The sequence below is a fragment of the Micromys minutus genome, assembly GCF_963924665.1.
Source record: "Micromys minutus genome assembly, chromosome: 7".
NCBI classification, from domain to species: domain Eukaryota; kingdom Metazoa; phylum Chordata; class Mammalia; order Rodentia; family Muridae; genus Micromys; species Micromys minutus.
In genome coordinates this window covers 20735004-20741801 of record NC_137976.1, presented here as the reverse complement: position 1 = coordinate 20741801, position 6798 = coordinate 20735004, and positions in this window count along the sequence as shown.

Genomic DNA, 6798 nt, shown 5'->3' with positions numbered 1-6798 from the left:
AGAGAATCAAATAAGCCTATTAAAAAACTGGGGTACAGAACTAAACAAAACGTTTTCAGTTGAGGAACACCGAATGGCCGAAAAACATCTGAGGAAGTGCTTGACATCCTTAGCCATCAGGGAAATGCAAATCAAAACAACCCTGAGATTCCACCTCACACCAGTCAGATTGGACAAGATCCAAAACTCAGATGACAGCAGATGCTGGCGAGGCTGTGGAGAAAGAGGAACACTTCTCCACTGTTGGTGGGGTTGCAAGCTAATACAACCACTCTGGAAATCAGTCTGGCGATACCTCAGAAAATAGGGTATAGTACTACCTGAAGACCCAGCTATTCCACTTCTAGGCATATACCCCAGAGACACTTTAATACACAACAAAGATATATGCACCACAATGTTCATAGCGGCTCTATTTATAATAGCCAGAAGCTGGAAGGAACTCAGATGTCCTTCAGAAGATGAATCGATACAAAAATTGTGGTACATATACACAATGGAATACTACTCAGCCACCAGAAACAATGACTTAACCAAATTCTTAAGAAAATGGCTGCATCTAGAGAAGATCATCCTGAGTGAGATAACCCAGTCACAAAAGAACAGACATAATATGCAGTCACTGATAGTAAGATGCTAACCCCAGAGGCTTCCACTCTACCAGAAACAACTCACAGCCTTTATGATGTCCAAGAGATAAAGAAAACAAAAAAAAAAATTTACAAAACAAGAAAACTTTAACTATTTCCATGTTACATTTTGTTTTACATGTACTTTATGCTCATTATAACTATTAAGTTTTCAAGGCATACTATCAAACCTTGAAAAAAATCAAGTACTGACTAAAAAATATATTCATATAGTTTTATGTAAAAATTATGTTAAAATCTGAAAAAAAGTACTGACAAAAATGTATAATTTTAAGCAAAAAATGTTTAAAATCTGTACATTTATTTTTGTTTTGTAAAATAAAGTTGTTTAAAAAAAAAAAAAGAAGATCACGACCTCAGTCATTTGTCCATGGTTGCTGGCTCATAATTTAAAGAAAGAAAAACCCTAGGAATGTCACAGATTTGCAAAATAATAAACCGCTCCAAAATTATTGTCTAGGAGAAAAAGTTTGTTAGTTTCATATCCTCAAGAAACTGGCCTCCACTGAGGAAAACAATGTGCAGACAAAGGGATCTTCCTTAGGAAGCCTGAAATAGATGAATTTGCCAATAACTGAACTTCAGCTGAGCGAGACCTGCATCAGACCTGTGGTCCTCAAGAACGGTGACAATTAACTAATGATCATTGAACATCCAAGTGAGTGGCATTCATTCGCTCAGTGGCACAAGAACAAAATTCCACACTTTACAGAAGGGGGAAAATCTGCACATCATTATTAACAGGAAGGGGAGAGCCCTGCCACCTTTGAGTTCACAGAAGCAGAAGAGCCTCCTAATATCACCTTTTAGCACTTGACAAGATCAGAGTGTGGATCAATATATGGACAGCAGTGTTTACCACTGGGGACAGGAGAGCAATAACTGCCGTTCAATTTCTATTGCCGAAAAAGTAATTAAATTCAAGATCAAGCCTGGATTTAAGTAAATATGGACTTGGAACCCGGAGGACATTGTGAATAAGTAAAATGAATTAGTAAGAATAAATAATGCAGCATGTGGACAGTCATTCTAAGTCAGATCCGAGACACACTCCACTCAGTCCTCAGTCCCATGTCCTCTAATCATTAACATCAGTCTCTTAGGGTTTACTCCATGTAGGGATCAAAGGATGATACTGCCTGCTAGGAACTCAAGGAGATACCAGACACAGTTTACTTTATTCTAATGTACAACAGATTCCTGCAGTTTGCTTACCTTGTGTAATCTACAACATAGGAACTGTTCTCACATGGCTCAAGTAACTCTTGAATATGGGGATTCTTAAAGTCTTTATATACATTTCCAATTATTTTTTTGAATATCTTTAAAATACCACATTCTTTGTTCTGGGAAAAATTGTTTTCTTGTAACCTGACCTACATAATTTAGATGATATTAACATCTATATTCTTCCATTTTGTGAGGATTAATTTTAGGAATATATGGATGACATGCAGAATATTACCTGATATTATAGCATCATTAGTTTTAGTTCATATAGATCTTGCTAATTTTATAATACTTTCTAGTCTTAATATTTTCTTTATGTGTTATATGTGTGTGGGGGGGTATATGTGTACACATGTTTAGGTGTGTTGTACACATATGTCTCTGTGAATAGATATGCACATGGGATGTATATGTATATTTCTATGTGGTATCTATGGTTATTTTGTGTATAACTGAAACACTTGTCCATGTGTCTGTGCATAGAGATGGCAGAAGAGACTATCACATATCTTAGGGATAATGTAATAAGCATAGGCAAGCTATGTGCTTGTTATGTGGGTGTGTCTTGGTAAAGGCATAGCAAACACCCATATCTACTGTAATATCTTTCAAAATTTTCTCACTGTTAAATGAATAAATTTAATAAATGATTTCAAAATCTCTTTTCATGAGGCTCCCCATATATTTGACCTATTACAACGAAATGTTCTTCAGTATTTTGAATAACTAATAATCTTCCACCATCCAAAAATTTAAAAGAAACTGAAGAAAGTGAAGTAAAACTTAAATTCAGACTTTCTTTACATTCCAAATACTTAAAATCTATAATGTGGAACTTTAGGTATAGAATGGTTTCTTAAGTCATGTGATTTTACTCAAGATAATTCTAAAATGTTACACCAAACAAATTCTAAATCTCTGGTTCTTACAAAGATAAAATATTGTATTTATTTTCTGCTTACAACATTGGCTTTAAGACATAGAACGTAGAAAGTGCATTATCTATGGCTGAGCCATATACAGGATGAACACGAGCTCCCAGGCACTGGAACAGAGATGAACATAGGAAAACATTCCTTCTTGCCCTTTACTTTTATGTTGAGGTAAGGTCTTTTTGACTTGTGTAGGCTTAACTCAAACTTGTTTTATCCTAATCTATCTGGAACTCATAACAAACTTTCTCCTACTTTGTTCTCCCCAGAAATCTATAGTATGCTGAAATGCTTACTTGTTCATTGACATTGGACCAAATCCAATGTAATCATCACATCTAAACTTCAATAAACTGTGTAAATACACGTTGCTTGTTTAGGAAGTCTGGACTTATAATTATAACTAACTCTCTATGTTCCATCTATACACACATCCACAAAACATGAATTCGTGAACAGAAGTAAATACCATAAAAGCAAGAATTACTTATTTCTGAGTTTTATGAATGATTCACATCCTGGGAGATAGATAACTTAATATTCTAAATCACTAAAATTTAATAACACTTCAACTCTAATGATAAGCAGTAATAAGCGTACATTAATTTGAGCATGTACACATAGAAAATCATTACTGGTAATATTTTATAAATAATTATTTTGTTAGGTACCTAAACCAATTTGGTTTTAATCCACATTTTTGATACCTGTCTTATTATGTAACTTTTATTTTAATGTTGTAAAGAACCAAGCTCCAAAATAAAATATGTTAAAATGAATTTTCTATACTGTTACTTATTTTGAATTTATTGTATTTTCAGAACCCAGACATGTAAAATAGTGATCCTCAACTCAAATACTTTATTTTTTAATAATTTTTTGACATTGATTTATTTGTGTTTTCATTTCTTTTTTCCTTTTTATTAGATATTCTCTGTATTTCCATTTCAAATCCCCCTTCCCCTTGCCTCCATGAAGCTTCTCCACTTCCCAACCACCATCTCCCACCTCAGCTCCTTGGCATTCCCCTACAGTAGAAAAACTAGCCTTCATACATACTTTAATATTTTGAAATTCTCTATGGTAACCATACTGACACAGGGTTTTATATTCCATTCATCAAAAAGATGGCTATGCTATATAAAGATTTTATATTATTTTGGATGAAAACCTTCATTTCTCTCATCACAAAGGAAGAAGAATCTCTACAAACATTAATTTTACTATGTCAGTGGCAGAAATGAAGGTTATTGAATCTTGATCTATTTTCTTCAGTTCAATAAATGTCTAGAAATCCTAGTTGATTTGATATATATATTTAGTAAGTTTTAATTACCCATTATGTCTGTCAAGACTAAAGTTCTTGTTAACTATTAAGACCACAGGTGCCAGCTGAGCAGTAGCAAAAGTTTGTTTTCAAACCTTTTTTCAAATTTATATAATGCTTCAGAAATTATTTCTGATTTTATATAGTAAACTAGGTAATGTAGGCCTAATATTCATCCTAGTATTCATCTGTACATTTTATATAATTCAAACTTAGAGAATAAAGCCACAGAGGAGTAAAAGAAAATGAATTTAATTTTGCTTAAAGTTTGATGTAGTTGACAGTGATATGTGATTGATGTACTAAGTTCACCATCAGATTTATTTAAGTCTTTACAAGGCTGCAGTATCAATCAGTACTAGAACACTTGACTTAATTTTGCACAAGTAGCTTCAAATTTTATTGGAAGAATCACAAGATGTCAAATTAATGAACTGATTTTTTATGGATATAATCTATGCTTCATGTTTGCTGACAGAGACACACATATTATAACATTATGCATGCCTATATGCCTATGAAGAGGTAGACTTAAATCTACATGTTTAGTTTTTCATAACTGTATCCATGTAGATTTTGCCATAATAGCATAAACTTTCCAAAATATTACTAATATTTTGTTACCAATATGTATTCTTTAGCCGACTTTTATGTCTGAAAAATTATCATTAATAAAGACATTCACAAGCCAGTGAATATTGGGAAAAATTTTATTTTTCATAATTGTTTATTTACAAATATTGTATTACATTGTATTATATTTTACATGTATATCTGTTTATCTTATATGTATGTCTGTCTACTATGTACATGTACATTTTTATCCCTCAATACCATTAAAAGCAGTAGGATTTACTGAAACAGAGTTAAAGCTGGTTGTGTGGTAGGTAGCATGTGGGTGTTGGAACCAAACCCAGGACCTTTGGAAGTGCAGCCAGTGTTCCTAACATCTGAGCCATCTACGAACCCTGACCCCAGTCCACAATGTTATGTCAAAGTGGGTTTTTACATTTTGATACCTAAAGTTTTCATATCCTTTCACTCTTATACATGTTTATTGATCACATTTTTATAGTTGGACTTTTCTGTTGGTTTTGTTTGGATTTTCATGTTTTGTTATCACTTGTTTACTCAGAAAACCTCTTGTTCTTCCCAGTACAAATATCTCTGGACTGAAATCTCTTCTGAATACAATATAAAGTTGTACTCCTGCCAGAAGGCAGCTTTTAGAGTCCTGTGGGTATCAATGATACCCAAGTTTCAACATGTAGCTAAGAAACAATATATGTATGTTCTTACTGTACAACTGGGATACCACATTTTCCTTAGAGACTCTTCTCTTGGATGTGCCTAATCCTGTAGAGACTTGATGCTCTAGGTAAGGGGGTTGCTGAAAGAGAGGTGGTGAGGTGGGAGGGTCGATAGGTGAGAGGGAGGGTGGGTAGATGAGTGAGTACCCTCTCAGAGGCAAAAGCAGAGTAGATGGAATGAAGAACTCTGGGAGGGGGAATCTGGAAGAGAACTAACATTTGAAATGTAAATAAATAAAATAATTTTTAAAAATGGAAAAAAGTGTTGATAAAAATACATATAATATGGCATCTGCAAAAAAATTACTTTCTTCAAACTAATGAAGGGCAAATGGTAATATTGCGCAAAGATTGGCAAAACTATGTTACATAATCACATCTGTTATATTATCTCTCTCTTTCCACTTATTTACATACTCAAGAGAAATTAGGACCTTGTATCTTTAAGAAATACAAATTCAATGGAAAAACGCTGCTGCTACCTCCCCTGTTGTCTTACTCATCTCTACTATATGATGTAAGTATTCATTAAGATATAATAGTTGTACTATGTGCTTGATACAAAGTTGATATTACTGCTCATTTTAACAAAACATTCTATACCATTGTGTGTTAAACTGTACATAATATGCTGAGTTGACATCTCAGTAGGTAAACAGCTTCCATATAATCATTAGGACCTGAGTTCAGATCCCCAGCACCCAAATATCTCGCTGGACTTAGTTGCATGCAACCCAAATCCTGGTGCTGGTGTAGTAGAGACAGGTAGAGCCTTGAAGCCTGATAGCCAACTAATCTACCAAGTGGTGAGATCTGTGTACAGAGACTTGTCTTAAATAAACAGGGTTGAGGGTCTTAAAAAAAGACACTAGCTGTTGACTTCTGATTTCCATGTGCATATATGTACAGTCACATAAACAATGCATACATATACAAGTACACATAATATATACAAAAATAAACTCCAACTCATATTATCTTGGAGTGAATTTTTTATTTCAAGGCTAGTGTTTATGGTTACAGATTCTTTATTTGCATAATGAATTCATATCTATTACCTGAGTGACAGTATCACGTTATCATTATGCCCATATGTTATCTGTAGATGTTTGAGGATGTACAGAATGAAAGTGTGTTGTTGACTTGCACACAGGCATGTCAATGATAACAGTGCCCCAGAACAATGGATAAGACACAGTCTTTCTCTAGTCCAAGTATGAATGTTAGTGAGTGATTAATTAATGTATGCACAAACTACCTCCAATAGCCCCCTTCTCCAGGATGTTTACAGCCTGACATGGTTCTCCAGTAGAGATCATGCACAAAGACACTGTAAAATTCTACCTTTT